Here is a 19377-nt window from a genome sequence, read left to right as displayed (position 1 = left end):
TACTCCAACCTGAGCAGGAGTCGATAGCCAATTATGCCTCCTATATCGACCTTTTTAAGAATCGATTCTTAGCAATAAGACTACTGTTTTATCATCTGTGGATAAAATCGTTGATTTCTTCTTAGTAAATGAAACGATGTAGCATTTTCATCCTTGTTAGTTGAACGGTAGGCGGGCACACATGCCGGCTTTCTTCCGAGTCAATGAAACGATGTGGCACTGAAGAGGATTTGAACTTCCCGAGAATGAGAACAGGCTTCTTGGTAAAGCAAGCCATTCTATATACGAAATTTCCGTTGCCGGGGCAGAAAGAAAGAAAAAGCATTGTGAGGGAGGGGAGTGGGCGGAAGACTTTGAGCGTGTGGGCGGGAGGTGCCTTACCCTTCCAACTTTAATCCTTACCTTCCAAAGGGATCTCTAGCTGTAGAAAGTCTTGGCTGGTTCCCCTCATAAACCTGTCCAAATAGGTCATAACCTGCTTCTTTTCACTCGTGCGGGTAAGAAAGAGCAGCCCGTCATTCTCTAGGCTGAGGGGGATACCTATTCTGGCCTGGATCATCTTATCCACTAGGTACATAAGGAGGACCAGCTCATGAGATGCCAATGCTCTAGAGGTTAGCAATCCTTCGTGATAACTGCTCCTGTGCCTGCTGGTAAGGCTTTCCTCCTCCGACCTTCCATAGTAAGGGCCAGTATATCTTATCTCTCTGCTTTTTCTTTCTTTCTCGGGATTTTCGGCTCTCCCTATACCTCTCAATGGGTAGCTGAAGAACTTCGCCGCTTGCAGGGGCTTTTGGCAAGCAAGCAAGCCATTCTATATACGAGATTTCCGGGGGAAGGGAGGGTGAAACTAGTGACTCTCCACCATCAACCAATCAGCAATGAAATGCCCGGGGAAAAACGGTTCCTATCATGGAATCGATTAACAACATCGCCAAGGCTCACGGAGGTGTATCTGTATCTGGTGGGGTGGGGGAACGTACTCGTGAGGGTAATGATCTTTACATGGAAACGAAAGAATCGAAAGTTACTAATGAACAAGATATATCAGAATCGAAGGTGGCTCCAGTTCATGGTCAGATGAATGAACCACCAGGAGCTCGTATGAGAGTCGGTTCAACTGCTCCGACAATGGCTGAATATTCCCGAGATGTCAACAAGCAAGATGTCCTTTTATCCATCGACAACACATTTCGTTTCGTCCAAGCAGGATCAGAAGTTTCTGCTTTATCGGGTAGAATGCCTTCCGCCGTGGGTCATCAACCAACTCCTAGTACAGAAACGGGATCCCCACAAGAAAGAATTACTTCCACCAAGGAAGGATCGACAACTTCTATTCAAGCTGTTTATGTACCTGCAGATGATTCGACTGACCCAGCTCCTGCTACAACATCCGCACACCCAGATGCTACTACTGTGCTTTCGAGAGGACTAGCAGCTAAAGGTATTTATCCGGCTGCGGATCCCTTGGATTCGACTTCAACCACGTCACAACCCTGGATTGTGGGTGAGGAGCATTACGAAACCGCACAAGGGGGAAGGCAGCGGGGAATCGGAGAACAAAATCCGAAAGGCCGCCCGCCGGCGAGGATTCAGTTGGGGAATCCCGTCCCGAGAATTTCACATTCGACAGACCGATGAACCAGGCTATCTCTAAAGGGAAGGTTTGATTCACACTAGGGACATTAATAAGCCTGGATATTTCCCTCGATTGAAAAAGAAGCTATAGGAAAGGCCGGCGTACATCCAACACCTTCCTAACGACAGCCATCCACATACCAACCTTCGGCATCGACCCATACTTCCCATGAAGGACTGGTGGACCTCCGTGACAGTGAATCAGTGGTAGAACTCGGAAGGCCTGAAAGGTTGGGCGAAACGCTTCGCGTTTTCCCGTGGGCTCGGTGGAAAAACCGGCAGTAGACCTCGGCATCCCACCATAATTCCTCAATGAAGGGGGCTGGAGAGTTATCAGCTAAAATCCAGGGGTTTGAAGGGGTCCAGTCGAGTGAAGCACTGGGGCAGTGATCCAGTAGCATAGGGTTGTTGGAGGCAGGCAGGGGCCTTTAACCTCTATAGGCATGAAGAAGAAAAAACCACAACCCTGGATGATTCTTCCTGAAGTTCCAAAGAATGCCCCAACCAGATCGATCTACCCATTTCACGCAATCCGGTCGGTTACGTGTTTTTCATAGCACCCCTCATGTTATGTTACATAAAGATGGATCACCTAAAATCAGTTGAATTCCCAAATTGTGAAAACAACTTTCGCACGATGGCGTCGAGCAGAGCAAATCATCCATCCAGGAAGAACAGGATGTGGTTCTCAAAGAATGCTTTAACACCAGTGTTTCCTTTCCGTACTCCAGTGTTTTTGGGGCATCTCAGTGGTTACACAAAATGGTCAAAACCTTAAAGACTTTAGGATTGTTAGAAATGAATACCTCTTATACGGGTTCCTTAGGAGAGATTAGTTTCTCATGAGTGCTTAAAGAATAGGCAATCGACACTTTCTTTTTCTTAGAAGGGAGTCCCTCATATTCTCATAGCCCTTTTTTTCTAGCTTCCTCTTGTTACATCGCCGCCGTCGCTGCTCTTAACCCTCTCGTAATGTTACGCGGGCAGGGGAGCACTGAAGTGAAATAGCAGGCAGGGGAGCACTATAGTGAGTAGAAATAACGGGCCGGCGAGTATCAAGAGCGGATACGGAAGGGAAGGGGATACGACTTCTGCGTTGTCCATTCGAAATGATCATTTAAGCCTGAGAAATGAGGAATTTCACCAAATCCCGGGCCGGGTGATAGAGGTTCAATGCTTCAACACCCCGAGAAGCATGCTTGGTTTAAAACCAAGCAAGAAAAAGGATCAGAAAAAGGATCAGGATCAGAAAAAGGATCAGAAAAAGGATCCATAGATTGGTTTTCCCCCCAGCACTGATAGCTAAATTGGAGCTACCGGGTTCGAATCCCATTCAGTGCCCTGAAGCATGCATGCACTACACGGAATTCTAGAGATGGAACGATATAGCTCTGGGTCCCACGGAATTGGGTATAATAGAAGGATTAGCTAGGCTTTGCAGGAAGCGGTTCCCTGTAAGCCAATAACGTCTCCTTCGCAACATAGCGATTACTACCACGTATGGCGAGGTTAGAGATCTCCCTCTCCGTACCAATACGAAGCATATGGCCCGCCCCTGCCCTCTTGTGAGGAAAAACAGGAGACTAGTTTAAATGGTAGAACAATGGTCTTTGGATAAAAGACCAAAGGTTAAGGGTTCGAATCCCTCTCCCGTAAACTCTAGTCGTTACCTGCAAAGCTTTTTTCGCCCTGCTTCCGCCCACATCTGGCTGGGTGGGTCACCACGCGGAGCGTTGGGAGCCCGCATCCGTTAGTAATGAGCCCGTTTCTACGTCTCCGGGCTCGCTACCGGATTCGGTAGCCTCGGATTCGTAGGCTCAGGGCGATGCGACAAACCTCGTACAGACATCTCAGAAACAGCCCCAACTTACCTGGCCCCGCTGCCCGCCCCTTCAAGTTAACCAAAACCCTACGCCCCTGCACCGTTGAGTGGAATTGTGTAGAGCCCGGGCCAGCTGCTACTCATTATCCTTATTATTAGTCCTCCCACTATATATTATCCCAAATCCCGTGCTCCGCACATTCCCTTTTTCCTTGCCCTAACCCTTTCCCATTCAACCATAATTCTCTGCTGTTATTGGCATTAAAGCCGAGAAAGCTAGGTAATTTCGTATATAATGTGATGCCTGTTTGAGCCTCCCCCGCCTGTACCTCTGGAAGAGGGGGGAGGTAGCTTTAATTGATTATGCGGAAGCACAAACGTCTACTCGTTGTGGAATCTGAGGTGTAAGGTCAAAGTCTGGATTTCATAATCCCCGTTAAAAACAAATACAAATGAATCCACGAATCAATGTTCACAGATTTCTTCATTTTAGTTCTTGTCATGACACTCCATTTGGTTTTTCTCAGCTTCGCTGAAAGGCTGAGAAAGATATTGAATTGAATGCGGCTTTCGCTCCACCATCCAGATAAAGACTTGACCTTTTTTTTGACCTCAAGAGCTGCTGATACGGGGGGAATCTTCGCCCACCTCCAGCCCTCCATCTAGCCTTTCTGTATAGCTTTTACCAGGTCTTTCATATACCCCGACTAGTCGTGATCCACTGACCGATACTCTCCATACCCGAGACCCTGCTGCCAGATACCCCGAAATACAGCTATCTCTCAACCCATTCCGCCTATCCTATTCGAACTACTTCTAGATAAGATAAAGACTTGACCAAGAGCTTTCCAGCAAGCATCTTTCCCAGGCATCTCTCAGACGTAAACCATTACAGTGACCTTATCTCGATTCCCATACGATTGCCAGCAGATATATGAAGTTAGATTCTAATGATAGCATTTCTAGGCCCTTGGGTTGGCTTCTTCGAGGGCCCTTCGGGCGAGGGTTCTTGCTCCGAGCCCCTAACTGTGGATTCTCACGTAGGGGTTTCTCATCCGCGAGAGATCAGAGCACTTGCGATCATCTCTATTCTACTGGAGGTTTAATGAGGGTGCAACCATCATCAATGAAGGGACGAACCCGCACCACACACGAGGAGCTGCCGAGGAGCTGCCAAGCCCTGTGGCGACCCTTCAACCCGGGACTCGATCCGAAATATCAATTCAACAAATCAGTGTGAAAGATAGACTGGTCCATCACTGATCTTGTAGCTGACTGGATCTCCAACAGAAAATAAAGCTTCACGAAGGAAGAGGCCCTTTTCGTATTCTTGGTTATCTATCTCTGTGCTCTGTGTTCCTTTCGAGAAGTGATCTTGGTTTTGTTGGTTCTCTGCGTCCTTTCTGTTCTTGAAGTTATCCATAATTTTCCTCTCTTCGAATTCGGAGCTGGAATTCTTTTCTCCAATAAGCATCGTATATTACGCCGAATACGGAATCGCTCTGAATTATGCCCAGATTGCGTTGGTGTCACGAAAAGATCAAATCTTTTCCCGTTTCCCGAGTCGTTGGTAAGCCCTCTTGGCTTCATGAAGCCGAAGGCAGGATGTGTCCGTCCAGCGAAGGCATCTTCAGGGTGCCGGAAGGTCGGAACCCTTCACCAACCCCTTACTATTGGGTCGGTCAACCAAGGGTAAAGCCAATCCTGCTGACTATTGAATTGGTTAATCAACGGGAAAGCGAAAGGCCGATCAGAAACAGCACACGGGAAGGGAATCAATGTACCCTGATAGTGCCTCGAATCCAGACACTACCTATATAGGAGATAGCCCTTTGCCAGCTAACGTCGTGCAAACCGGCCGGCAGAGTCGTGTTCAGAAAAAATCGAAGATGCGTTGAGAGGACGGCCGCCTCTTTAACTGTTTTTCGAAATCAAACACTTTAACACGCACGTTGCCAGGGAAGGGGAACATGGAGGGGGAAAAGCAATGATGCTCTACTTGGCCCTTTCTATCTGATAGAAACGGGGTTCAGCGGGGGGGTATCTCCTCATCCGTTTTATCCATGGTGCATCGGATGCTGCTGACTCTCATGTCTGTCCGACATGCCATACCGGTACATCTGTCCGAATGGGCTTGGACCATGCCTCATCTCTTGCACCCGAAAACCCGACTCCTTGTATTCCGTAGCACCCGCCTTTCTTTCTAATAGAGAGGCTAGTAGCAAACAGGGACTGAAGGATTCCGACCCGCCACCAGAAAGGGCAGGGAGCCTAGCGGGTTCCCGCGGGAACTAGCCTTCAAAGACAATGTCCGGCCGTCCAAGAAGCCTGTTAGAGATTTCCCAAGAAGCAGCACTAAATGCCGGAGAGGTAGCACACATACTAAGACTCTGACATCATGCGTTGGTTCTTCCGCGGGAAGGCACAACAATAGCCGAGGGAAAGGGTGGAGGTATGAGCCAGCAGCGGAATACGACACTAAAGGATCGATCTCTTGCGCTTTCGGGCTGACTTCGATGTGCGGTTGAAGAAGCCAGGGACGGAGTTCACTCGACCCGAAACTTCTGGGGAGAGGGGTAGCAGAAGTATTTACTGGTTCTCCAGGGAAATATGTTAGTTTAACAGAAACCACTAAGCTAAGGGATTTCAAATGATTCTTCCTGGGGAATTGGATAATCTCCCGCGCAACATCGATGAAGCCACCACAAAGGCTGCAACCTTACAAGTGGAGGGTCAATGAAAGGGATGGTACTGAATCTTCGTGTAATGGCTCCTAATCGAACTGTTCGGAATTCTGAGGTTCGAGAAATCGTCCCATCTACGAGTAGTGGCCAGGTTGGCATATGGCCCAATCACGCTCCACTTCCTACAGCTTTGGATATGGGAGTCCCGAAGGTACGTCACGATGGAAAGTGGTCCGCAATGGCGTTGATGGGTGGTTTCGCCATGGTAGACAGTAATCAGGTAACAACAAAGGAAAAGAATGGTGGAAAACCCACTTCTTGAGCATTTATCCCGTCTGTAGTAGCTGGGAGATTCCCACGAGTGAAAAGGGGACGGAGCGAAATGTTACCTGCCCAATGGCGGCAGTAATCGAGGTGACAGGATTCGAACCTATGGCCCTCTGTACCCAAAACAGATGCGCTACCAGACTGCGCTACACCTCGTGGGCCATCCCCAGTAATGGTTGAAGGCCGGCTACAGCGATCGATTGGCACTTGGCACCCGATCTCTTATCACTCAATCTCAGGAAAGGAAAAGGGCCATTTGCCTAAAAATTCTTATGTCCCTGCATGCAAGTCGCACGGCCTAGCTTTGTCTTTCGACCGAGATTGGACTGTACGTCTTTCTCACCTTTCATTCAGGGTCAACGTTGGGCCACAAGTGAAGTGCCATGGAATGGTGCAATATTCGAATTTCGATCTCTTCGCGGAAAGAGCGAAATGACGCATTAGCACGAGATGGGCTGATTAATATTAGGCCTACCAACGTGCCTTCTAAGCCCGTGAGGGCAGCCGGGATTTGTCAGAATTTGGAATTTTGTGTTGTTTGAAAAGATTTTACCCCTTCGTTTTTCAGATAAATCACGCTGTCGTTATATATACGTAACTCCTTTTCCAATTGTGGTGATTCGGGGGACCCCATCAAGCCAAGCGTAGCGCGGCAGGTCAATAATTTTTCCATTCCGAATTCTTGTTGGTTTGGCTTGATTGCTCTTGAATCGGAGAGATACGAACGGGAAGTTTTCATCGATAGCGTTCCATGAATTATCGTATATGAAATGAATTGAACACGAATGATCCATCACTCACATTCTACTAGGTGCTTGAGCGGGGCAAAGTCTTTGCGCATGGAAGGCCAAGCCCGCGCCTCGGCCGATTCGTATTATAGGAATGATCTCTTTATAACACCCCGGGAACGAAACTTAGGCGGATATAGATTAACGGTAGATTATCTGCCTTCCAAGCAGAGGATATGGGTTCGATTCCCGTTATCCGCAACTGACAGGTAGGACAAGGGATGGCTACAGGTCATGGCTACGGGAAAACCAAAGGTGCCATTTATTTGAAAAATCTCGTATATAGAACAAACACAAATTAAACCTAATGGTTGGTCATTGTCCTAGCAACCTGGAAGAACACTTCGAAAAAGAAAGCGCTACGTTTTCAAAACTTCGAGCAGTGGGAACAAGTGTGCGAGGGATAACTTCTGACCCGGTATTGTCATTTCTAATATCACTGATTTCTCCAGTGATAGCGGCATACGGTTGGCGGTATACCATTAGGAAGTTCTTCGATGCTTACGACCCTCGTGCAGGGGGTTTCAGCAAGTGACACTCAAGTTGGAGGTGGGGATGCCGAAGGGCTTTAAGTTCGAAACTGATGGGGGGTTAGTGGAGGGAAACGACCGGACCCTCCCTAGCAACTGCCATAGGTTGGTTACCTTAGGGACTCTCCCTAGCGTACTCGCTAACTGACTGGCTTTCGTAGCACTGGACCGGCTAGGCTACCGAGACTCTCGCTAGCACTGGACCTGATAGGCTTACCGGGACTCTCGCTACACTGCTGTAGGTTAGGGACGGAAGGAGCCCACCAACGCTGCTACTGATTGGTTACGGAGCGGACTCTCCCGGCACTGCTATTGGTTACGCCGGGAAAAGAGTTAGCTAATTCGCTTATTTGGCTAAAAACAAGTTCGGAAGCGAGCGGAAGCGAGCGATTAGCGTGGTGAGATTGAGGTTTCCCTTATTTATAAGGTTATCAATGTGGTTGTGATGAAAAGTTTCCGATATTCCGTCGGCAAGGGCGAAGGGTAAAAAGGCGCGCTAAGCGCATTTTTCGACTTTTATTGTTGGCAAATACAACACAAGGATTGAGCCGGAAAGGGGAACGGAGTGTGCACCGAAGAGGACTCGAACCTCTAACCACCTGGTTCGAAGCCAGGTACTCTATCCGATTGAGCTATCGGTGCGGGGGGGGGTGACCCGCGAGGGCCACCCGTGAAAATAATCAATTAATGGAGAACAAGAAACAAGCGGAAATCTTTGATAATAACTAACAAGAGGATTCTAAGGAGAATCAAGATCCGATTTCGTGTGACTTCATGGTGAACATGATCTGCCAGAATCTCTTCCATTCCCGCATGAATATACCGAAATAACATAAGATTTAGCAAAAGCAGAGTTGGAACATTGGTTATAAGAAGAATTGGGACTAAACGAGCTGCAGTACTTCTTTGAGCAGGCCAATAATTTAAGGTTCCTCTGTGAGCTTTCGTTGCCTTTATATTAGAAGCATTTGTTCTGTAATAATGCCATAAACCCCTTAGGATCAAGGAAAGTAGCAAACTGATGACTAAATAGAGATAAATAGGGGCAAATTCATAAATAGGAGGAAAATAAAAAAGAAACACATTTGGCTCGAAATAATCCCATATTCGCACGTCCAACCCCAGGTTTACCTTTTCGGTGATCTCGGTTACGGTGAGTTCCCACTTGATCCCAACTCGTGTCAATAGGGGCAGGATAGGCTGAAGGCCTCGGCGTGAATTTGGAAGCGGGGTTTGCCACAGGGGGGCGAGAGCCCAGTCTATAGCTTCCATCAACTCATCGAACGGCGGTCCGAATTGCACCAAAGGCCTCGCTACCGATTGCATATCCGGCAGGGTGGCGTCACGGATAACAAAAAGGGTTTCCGAGAGCTCACTGAGATCGCCTGGCCCCGGGCGGCCGGGGAAGTTTCTTAGCGTGCCCATGTGTTCGGCGAAGTCGTCCTGTAGAATCCTCAATTTTCCCTTGATACTCGTCGCCATTTGCTCTGTAATCATTCTTCCGTTTCCAGGCATGTCTTGTGGTGTTGGTTATTAAAGCTGGGGATATTCATGGCAGTTTAAGGCTATCCCGGAATCGAACCCGTGGAATGGTGCCGAGGGAAAGTCGATGGTGTGCCAACATGATTCAACCGTTCAACTTGCCGGGGAGTGCGAGCCAACGCTCCCCCAACAGATACGATAGTGCGAGCCCAACTTCTTGGTGGGTGCGGCGAGCCTTTGCCGCATCCACTAGAATACGCAATTCCGAAATTCCTTCCCGGAATCGATGCCTTTCCGCGGTGGGTACGCCAAAGAAAGCAAGATTGAATTTCCATTCCTTGGACAATTCTCAGTGGATTTGCACTCCATGGTCCAATTGCGGATTCTATATACGAAATTTCCATTCTCAGTGGATTTGCACGTGGCTCCCTAAAGGAAAGTGCCCACTTCTGCCCGGCCAAAGTAATCTGCCGTCCTTCCTTCCCTCCCTTCCGAATTGGCTAATATCCTGTAGGGTAGCAGACATTAGGTGAGGTGTAGCGCCGGTTCGCTCTCCCTAACGGGATAAGATCATGCGATTCGGAAGACTTCACATGCCCTTGGAGACCTTCACATGCCTAGCCCCAGCCCGAACTTGCCCTGACCTGTATGCCGGAAACCCCTAGGCTCTACTACCAATGCGGTTCCCATGTAGCAGGTGTTGGATACATAGGGGTACTGGATATCTTGGTGGGCTGCCGGAAATCGATCTGTGCGACGGAACGCACGTCGTTCTGGAAGTGGAATGGCTTAGTCCTCTAGCTAATCACGATCACGACGTGCCTGAATATCCTTCTCTGCTTTTGCCAGTAAGAATTTCTCATACCAGCCGACTTCAAGGACCGGCCCTGTGCCACCAGGCTTGCCTAACGAAAGAGGGCTAGCGTAGCTCCGGATTCCCAGTTCCCACTTGCCTGCTTGCGGGAAAGTGCCGGTCATCCATCTACAAAATTTCGTATTATTAAACAACTCGGATCAATCCTTGCTGAACTGCCTTCACCGCCCTTGCCTTAGGGCCCGGGATCCCATTAGCGCGCTTGCACGCTCGCTTCGCTCGCTAACTAATTGATCACCAACCGGAACCGAAAATGCGAAATTTTACGAATACTTACTATAGGCCGAGCAACAACAATGCATTATGGTGCTCCTCTTTCGCCACCCTAGCCGGGTTAGTGGTGGTTCCTTCAGGTGATGAGCCTCTTCACTTCAGTGGCCTTGGCTCGGCAAAGCTCAGTTGCGTGGGAGAGGAGTGATAGGAGGAAGTGAGACCTTTGCTTGGGCCTGAGAAGGCTGGGCTGGGGTAGAATAAAGCTCCCTCTGAAGGTACATCCCTGGCTCGGGTAATCCGTTCCGCAAGGGAAGATACCTCTCCTTCCGTTGGTAAGGATTTCTCAGGCCAGGGAGCCTTGGTTTGGGCTTTCCCGTCCCGTCCCTACCAGAACTAGGGCTTTCTCTACCGCTTTCCCCTACCAATATCAATATTTTTCCCTAGGGCCCGGCGTCGAGAAGTGGCCCCCCTGACGGGATAGATTGATTGGGAAATCGATCGGCTGAAAGCCTAACGTTCGCGGTTCGAATCCGCATCTCGTCCTATTGGGCCGCCCTGGCTGGTATTTCCACCCTGCCAAAGTTAGTTTTGCCTTTCCTGCTGCAAGAAGCATTCCATTCCCAATAGATTTTGATATTGGTTGGCCCCGCCTGGCCATAACATTTCTTCGTGAAATCCCTTCACTTTTCCACTGCTGCCGGGAGAGCAGCCAGTCGTTTCGTCCTTTTGGACTCATCAGGCAGGTCACACAACCCGCGACGACTTCGTTATATTATTATTATTTCATTACTATCTAATTCATCTCAGATTTGCATCTATATACGAGAATTCGGGCCAGAATGGCACCGAAGGGCCAGGGGGTGCCCAGGGAACAGCGGCGGGGAACCTCCGCGAAAGTCAATCCTTGAATTTCTGTTATCGTTGTATAAATTCGAGTTATCGTTATATAATGATAACATCTTCACCATCCTCCGAAAAAAAAGAACGGGAGAAAATTTGTCATTTCGACCCGGACCCCTCGAAAAAGGAATAACTGCTTGATTTGGGGGAGTGGTTCCAATGGTGGAATAATGATCTCTAAAAGCAAAAGTTGGTTGTTCGAATCTCTTTTCCTCTGATTACCCAGCTCGGTACGAAAGGCCAATATAGTTGTGCTCTGCAAGAAACAAGTATCACACCAGATATGGAGCGCATCGCGGTTCCCCGGAGAGGGTCGGAGGGATATACAAGGACCAGCTATCGCCCCCAGTCGTACAAGTTCGAGATACTGGCGTAGCGAAAGTGTGTATCCTTTGGGTGGCTGAGGGCACCTCTCTAGTCTAGGCTGCCACCGTAGGCCCAAATAGCCATAACAACGAAGCGGAGGCCGAGTTGCGGTTCGCAGGCCCACCCTTGTTGTGTTGAGAGATCTCTTCTGAAGAGCGAGCTTTTGGCGTAATCTCTTGTGCTAGACTTTCCATTCCAATAAGATCTTTCCTTTTGGGCCAAAGGCCCGCTTCGAATCTCCCCGAAAGGAACGGGTAGAGTGCCTATCTAATGAAAAGGATAAAGTGCAACTCGGCGCCGGGACGGGATAAATTGTCTATCGGCCCCGGGGGAACCCTAGCGGGCCCGGCCTTCCGCCTTTTCCAGGCGTATGCTATCACACTTCGTTCTATTCCCCACAGCAAGCGATGGTCGATGGAGGTATGGCTGAGCGGCTTAAGGCATTGGTTTGCTAAATCAACATACGAGAAGATTGTATCATGGGTTCGAATCCCATTTCCTCCCTCCTGAATCACGAGAGTGAAACGGATCAAGAGTTGCTGCCTGCTCTTGCCAGCTCATTTCGCGGAGCGGTTCCCCCTCTGGCTCAAGAAATGAGGTCATGGCCGAATGGTTCACATACATTCTGGCCTCACGTACTTCTGGGTACCTAGCTCGAATCATTAAGAAATACTGATCCGAGCATTCGCTCGTATTCCGAAAGATGTGTCGTACTAACTAGAGGTGCCGGTCAGGCGCAATCAACAACCCATATCCGGGGGGGCAGGAAATGGGATAAGGCGGCCGAAAACGCGTTAGCGTTTTCGCCGGAAAGCGCTTTCACGGCCTGGCCTGGAAAGAGATAAAGTTTCGAAATAATGGGGGAGCCTTGAGGAGGCTCCCGAGGAAGCGGCTTATCTCTAGCGCCGATACGTGGTGAACTATTATTACGAGGAAAGATTCGTGAACTATTACTGCTGTCAACGACATACTCTTATGACACAGTTTCGACAGTGTGATGGGATGGGACCGTGTCTTGGATAGGGTTTAGACTCTATAAAAAAAGGGCTACGAGCATGTATAAACAATAGCTCCCCCGTGCCTGCCTGTATGATACGTGTTGCGCATGGAACGAGGACGGGGGCGTAGTTCAATCGGTAGAACGCATGTTTTGCAAGTATGAAGTTATCGGTTCGAGTCCGATCGTCTCCATTCATATACAGATTAGCGCATTGGATAAGGATCCAGAAGCGCCACCAGCAGACGGTATTATTTTGGAATTCCGTGAGCTTCGTTCCTTCTCCTTATCGGGAAAAGTGACTCCAAGTGCGCCCTCCCACCGGGGAACCGGCAGATGGTATTATTTTGGAATCCCGTGAGCCTCGTTCCTTCTCCTTATCAGGAAAAGTGACTCCGTTCCCTAGGAACCTCATGGTTTGGCAACAAACGAGATGGGATCAAGGCGAGACCTCTTCTCTCCATAACAGTCAGTCTTTCCTTGATTTGTACTCCAATCAACCTAGCGTTACCAGAAATCCATTCCATTCCTTAAGGTGGGTGTTTGCTGTTGTTGTCAAGTCGGGTAATCTTGATCCGTGGTCGAGGGGGATATTAAAGAGTTCCCCTGTCAACGGAACAGCGAAGGGAATAGTGATAATGAAGAAGATGAACCGATATTTAACGAACAGGATATCTCCTGAGGAAGTGGAGAAAGAGGAACAAATTACAGAGAAGAGATTCGGGCATTTACCAGGGAAATAGGGAGGAATGAACAGAATAAAACGAAGAAGGAGAACCGTAAAATCTCTTCTTAAATTTCAATGCAGGGGGGATATTCAGTTAATAAAGATCTCACCGGGCACTTTCCCTCAGACAGGGAAGAGCCGGCACCGCGAGCAAAAGCAAGCGGGCAATGAAGTAGGTGCCTGAGGCATCATAAAAGCAAGCAGGCACATGAGTACCGGCACCAACAGCAAGCAAACAGGCAAGAAGAGGCGGCACTGCAAGCAGGCAAGTAAGTACCGGCACCGCAAAGGTAAGCAGACAAGAAAAAGCCGGCACCGCGTTCTTATTAAAGCCAACAAAAGTTATAAAGATGGTTTTGATAAATTGTTAGTTCTCAAATTTTATTTAGTTAGGATATTCATGGCTTTTTCTGTAGACACCGACCCCCTCGGATTATTTTATCCTCCTCACCGGAGAATGCTATAGTAGCTAATATCTGTGCCGTATATCTCGGTATTCGGAAGCTCGTTCTATCCGCCGTTTGTGTGCAAAAGTAGCGAACCCGTGGGCATTTACTTCCCGTTATGACAATCCTACTGCCGTGATAACTAGAAGGAACTTGCCCGCAAGAAGTAGGTAGGCCACACCATTTGCTCAAGGTTGGTGCGTGCGATCGGGCAGGTAGAGAGCTCTGTGGCTCTAGCTTAAAGAGATTTCATAAGCTGCGGTTTCGGTTGTATCTAGTACATAATCGTCCAGAGCAGAGATTCGAACCTAATAATTTGCGGCTGCTTAGGAGTGGATTCGAACCACTGACCCAAGGATTTTCAGTCCTTTGCTCTAACCAACTGAGCTACCTAAACTACAAGAGGAATCGCTATCAATTATTACTACATTATTACTACCATTTCCGATTGCCGAAAAAACAGCGAAGCGCGGAGCAGAAGCAGGTGAGTAAAGTGGAGTAAAGTGCGTTTTGTCGGGTCAAGAATTTGGGAAATAGAAGTCGGCAAGCAAGCGGGAAAGTGCCCACCCACTTCTGCCGGCCAAATCTGCACTTTTCCAGCGCGTAGCGCTTCCCCGGCAAGCCCTTCGAAGCTAACGTTCGATGCTCCATCGAACAGAGTTGACAAATAGATTCCTTTGCTCCCTGAGCAAACTCGTCTAACGCTCACTCTCCGGCAAAGGTATGGGCCCCCGGTTTCGTGCTCCATCCCAGCGCTGGGGGTGGGGTTGTTGCTGGTAGGGTTTAGCACTTAGACCCTTGCTTTGCTTGGGAAACAAAGTGAAATTGACCAATCGGGGATAGGATAAGGAGGACCCCAAGGAAGGCCATCGATAATCGCATACACGCGTTGCATCACAGAGACATAAGTATCCGAAACCAGAGGCTTGAACCTGGGAATGAAGGACTCTCTCTTTGCAGGCAATAGACACGGATTTGGTTCGATCTGTAGTAGATCCCATTTGCTTAAATGGAAAGGAGTTGGTTGATTAGCAAATCGCTACCATAAAATAATCAATGGTTCTTGATGGGATTCTTTTGCATAGAGTGGAAACTCAGTTCCCTCAATTGTTCCCCTTCTAGTGATTCTACGCAATCACCCTCCCCTCCCTCATTATATTGATTCTACTCATACGTATCAACATACTCGTTGCATTCATTTCGATGATAAAACCGAATAGATGGATTTCATTACGGCAGTTCCAAAGAAACGTACTTCTAGGTCGAAGAGGAAGATTCGCAATCATGTTTGGAAGACCCAAACTAATGAAGTAGCATCGAAAGCTTTTTCTCCAGCTCAATCCATTTTGACTGGACGGTCGAGAAGTTTCTACTACGTGACAAACGAAAGAATTTCCGAAACGAGTCAGTAGTACTCCCCGGTTGTAACAGGAATTGTCGGATCAATGGGACGTGGGATCGGTCGGGATAGACAGTGGACTATTTGTTGGAACAGGGAAGCCAAGATAAGTAATTGTCGGGGAACTGCAATATTGATGAATTTGGATCCTCAGTACGTAGTACGGGGACGTGTTGATAGTATTGCGTGACGGTACCGCGCGGGAAATAAGATCCAAATACTAGTAGGGTTTAATACAGTTCGGTGGGGTTCTTACCCCACAAAGTCGTATCAGTGAATATTGGTGATAACCACGAGGAGGGGAGAATGCTCGCGGATGTTCGTCACTTCGATCAAACACATGTTTATGAAGTGTTGATTCGGGGAAAGAATTGGTAAGTCTTCTAAGTCGGTGTCACTCGAACCGGACCTGATGGTTATCCGGAGAATCGGAGCTTGGTTGTGAACGGGAGGAATATTACACAAGTGGGAGGTGTGGATTTTCCCCACCCAGTTAAGTTAATTCGACGCGGATTAATTCGACGTGACGATTCCACGTACCCTTGTTAACTTCCCATCAAATCAAGATAATGAGCAACGTATTGATCTCCCTGCGTGGCAACCTGATGCGGCATGGCTGGTGCCGTCTGGCTGGTGGGTAGCAAAAAAAAGTCAACTCCAATGGATGTTCCGGAACCTACAGCAACCATGTCATGTAGTAGTCAGAAACAAATCCAAGATGCAATTGATACAGGTGATGAGGATCTCGTCCTGATTCCAGGTATCTCCATATTGGTTGGAGATGCGTGACAATCTACATCGGCGGATATTCCTGCTGGGGAATAAGAGAGAGAAGGGGGGGAAGGGGTCGGACCTTCCCCCAGTGTTGGTTCGTACTGAAAAGTTCTATAGGAAGAAAAAATGACAAACCGCTTCGGTTTCGATATAGAAATGGCTAAATCCACTAAGGTGGCCAGTCAAAGGCTACTGGAACACCGGATACAGAAACTACCCGAGCTAATGGTAAAGGCGAGAAGACTTTCCGTCCAAGTCTCATTAGTTAATCATAACGATATCGTAGAAATGCTGCACGAACCCGTATATATACGAACGAAAAGAGAATAACCTTTATACCAAACCAGATTGAGCCCGGAGTCCCCTGGAAACGATCTGAAATAAGTGGCCAACCTCCCGGGAAAAGCAATGTACATAGACTAGGAGAGTGAGGGCGCGGCTCCGTGGCCCTTAGCCCGATAGGTGTATCCACACCCTTCTCAAGGAACCGTACGTGACACTCTCGCGTCATACGGCTCCGTCCCGGGAATATTGAGTCTCCTCCCCCCTAACCAACGCAACGTCTAGGTCTTCGAATCCGATCTCTCTCGCATGGATGTCTCGGTGGTGATTGGCACAGAGTGGGATTGACTTACAGTTCAGGCTGGCCTGCAGGGCTTGGAGCCCGCGTAGACAGAGAAGAATCGGCGAAAGTGAGTGGGTCCCCTCAACGGGAGAACAACGAGGGGTAGGCGGCCCTCTAGGCCAAGGAAAGCGCTAATAAATGCTTTACCCAGTACCTGTAGGCACTCTACCCGTTTCACCTGGGATGGGAAGCCGAGAGGGTCCCGGCGGCAGGGACACCTCCCGGGCCAAAAGCCCCCCGGAGAGGGGGTTTAACCTGGAAAGTGCTTATCAGCCCTTCGTCCCGAACCCACGGGGGCCCGGAAGGAGAGATTGAAACCGCTCAACCTACAGGAGGGGCAGCTGAAAGCCGGGTTTGTGCTGATAAGCACACTTCCTCCCGGCCTGGTTTTAACCCGGAGAGAATGCGATAGCATTAAAGGTACTGAGTTGGCTACCATCAAATCAGGGGTTCCCCAACCTGTCAGAAAAGGGGGGTCGAAGGCTCAAAGGCTCTCTTTATACCGTTTTTAAGAACGCCCGGGAAAACGCCAAGCGTTGGATGCGTCGAGACCCACTTTCGGCCTCCTCTCAAAATCACCTTTTACCGAAATAATATTCAAGCCGGGCCAACTTGCGTACATGGCGCATCTGCACCAGGCCCTCCTCACACCTCCCTTACCGCAGGTTTAGACCGATGATCACGTTTCTGGAATATCATATGTACACCTGATCTAAGGTCTCGTATGCGTCCTCCTTGTTCAGATTTTTCCTCGTCAGGAACTCTGGTCTAAGCTTCCCAAGCTCCATGCTGTTGGGAAACTTGGCAGGGGTCCCGCCTTCCCCATTGACTATATGTAAGTCTTTGGGGTACTTTGGGATTCTCTTCCGCGCTGAGGATTTGTACTTGTGGGCAGGGGTAAATATAGCGGACCAGCGAATCTGGTAGTCGACAATCGCTCAGACTTGATAAGGGTTGTCGCAACACCTATAGTAGTAGTAGGACGGAAAACCTCTCGCGACGCTCGCGAACCAATTGACGATGTCTTCGTCGCTGACGTTCGTCAAGCGGGCCACGTGGGTTGGACGGGCCTTCCTCTGGCTAATGATATCTCGATCCCGAAGCCTTTGGAATATTTTCTTTATGGGCGCCCAGATCTGTATGAGTAACTTGCTGAAAGACCCCGTTTGTTCCCAGTGCCCCCGTCCCTTCTGGCCCTTCCGACCTCCTAGCGCTCTGGGAGTCTCCAATGAAGACATCCAGACGCTCAACGATTCGTCCAATCATGGGACTGCCTATTGAACGTCTGATGGCACGTTGCTCCGACCTGGGCTATGCGAGATCTCTCTCGATCTTTGCCGGATGTCCCTGGCGGTCTCCCGTAAGACGCTCCCCTGGGGGCTGACCCCTGCTGTTTTCGGAGTCTCTGCTAGTTAAAGCCCCGCGTCCTGTAAACTCCCCGTTTCTCTTCTCTTCTTCGTTAGCTATCAGACCGGGATACTCTTCCCTGGGTCCTCTGACTTGGAATGGATGGCGGAGCGTCAGTAGGGAGCTGTGGGATGGATACGGTGCTTGACTCTCCGGCGCTTTTCCAGCTCTCGCGGGAATTGTAGGGGAGTATTCGAAGCCGGGACTCCCCGAATGATCGTACCGGGGGATTCTACCGTCCCTGCAGCTATTTCTGCGAATCCTGCAGAGCCTACCTCAGGGTTCGGGTCAGATTGTGGAGAGTGGGTGATACGTTCTTGGATTTTCATTATCAACTCTACGGGACCAACGATTCCCGGTGGGAAGTCGTCGGCATATCAGACGTAACGGATCCTAACGAAGTCTGGGTCATTGAAGTCCACGGGGGATAGCCCCTGCTCACGAGCTAGGCGTCTACGTCCCAACCTGATAGCTAGTCCCGCCTCCCCGTCCAGCTTCATCAGGCCACGGGGGTTTCTCATGGAGAACGCGTAGAGTTCTCCACCTTCGGCCTTTGCTCATTTCGAGGTGAAACCGTTGGCTCTACGAATGAAGGCGCGAAGGCTTTGCTTCGGCTCTGCCTCGGCTCGAAGGCCCGAGGGGCAGAAAACGCTTCTTAGCGTTGGAAAGGGGAGCAGAAGAGGGAATAAGGTAGGAGGCCGCTCCCCTCCCGGGTCGGGAAGGAAGGGGAAGCAGGAAGGGGCGAAGCCAGGAAAGTGCAAAGCAATTCCCCCGATCTCGGGGGTCCGGGATAAATTCCCGGGTAATTTCCTGGACCTCCTAGCGGAGGTCCGGGAAGGAGACGCTTTACGTTGGATGCGTTTCACCCCCACGATGGCTTTGTCGTCTACTGAAGGAGAGTCGAAGCTTGCTTCTTCCCCAGAGTTTTTTTAGTTCCCCCGACCTGTCATCCCGAAGAAAACCGATTCTCTTCCCTGAGCCTTCGGAGTTTCGTGCTCTTGCCGGATCCTCTCCATCTCCCGATCGGGCTTATGCGAGTAAATATTGCATAATAGGGGTGATAGTACACTGCCCTGTGGGACCCTGGAGGAAAAGCCACCCCTCTCACCCCCTACAAGTCCGGCGGAAAACGGTTCGTGAGTGAGGTTAAAGGAATTAGGATCGTTGATCTCCCCTCTCAAGATTGAGATGAGTCAATGTCGGTCGATGGTGTCAAAACACTTTCTAGTGTCGAATTCTAAAAACCAAGAGGTTCCAGCCCACTCTGTTTCGATCTGTCTCAGGGCCGAGTGGCAGCCTCGACCCGGGCGGAATCCGTGCGATGTGTCTAGAAACTGGGGCTCGTAAATAGATTCGGGTACCGTCCTTATTGCCCCCT

The 19377-nt window shown here is 49.4% G+C and overlaps 5 non-coding genes and 1 pseudogene across 5 annotated transcripts; 2 read left to right on the top strand and 4 right to left on the bottom strand.

Annotated features, from left to right (window-relative positions):
* Window positions 1-6553: 6553 nt before the first annotated feature.
* Window positions 6554-6627, bottom strand: TRNAP-UGG (transfer RNA proline (anticodon UGG)). Its single transcript has one exon. It is a non-coding gene; the product is annotated as a tRNA-Pro (tRNA).
* A 762-nt stretch (window positions 6628-7389) lies between these two features.
* TRNAG-UCC (transfer RNA glycine (anticodon UCC)) lies at window positions 7390-7460 on the top strand. Its single transcript has one exon. It is a non-coding gene; the product is annotated as a tRNA-Gly (tRNA).
* An 897-nt stretch (window positions 7461-8357) lies between these two features.
* TRNAR-UCG (transfer RNA arginine (anticodon UCG)) lies at window positions 8358-8431 on the bottom strand. The gene has a single exon. It is a non-coding gene; the product is annotated as a tRNA-Arg (tRNA).
* A 4311-nt stretch (window positions 8432-12742) lies between these two features.
* On the top strand, window positions 12743-12815 carry TRNAA-UGC (transfer RNA alanine (anticodon UGC)). Its single transcript has one exon. It is a non-coding gene; the product is annotated as a tRNA-Ala (tRNA).
* Window positions 12816-14117: 1302 nt separating this feature from the next.
* TRNAF-GAA (transfer RNA phenylalanine (anticodon GAA)) lies at window positions 14118-14191 on the bottom strand. Its single transcript has one exon. It is a non-coding gene; the product is annotated as a tRNA-Phe (tRNA).
* A 3096-nt stretch (window positions 14192-17287) lies between these two features.
* On the bottom strand, window positions 17288-18520 carry LOC147879069 (uncharacterized; annotated as a pseudogene).
* Window positions 18521-19377: the final 857 nt, after the last annotated feature.

This window comes from Dipteris shenzhenensis, unplaced genomic scaffold (genome assembly GCF_047967505.1).
Source record: "Dipteris shenzhenensis isolate YYH24624 ecotype China unplaced genomic scaffold, Dip_SZ_1.0 scaf0100, whole genome shotgun sequence".
Lineage (NCBI taxonomy): Eukaryota > Viridiplantae > Streptophyta > Polypodiopsida > Gleicheniales > Dipteridaceae > Dipteris > Dipteris shenzhenensis.
Note: the sequence above shows the minus strand (reverse complement) of the source record. Positions and strands in the feature narration are given on the sequence as shown.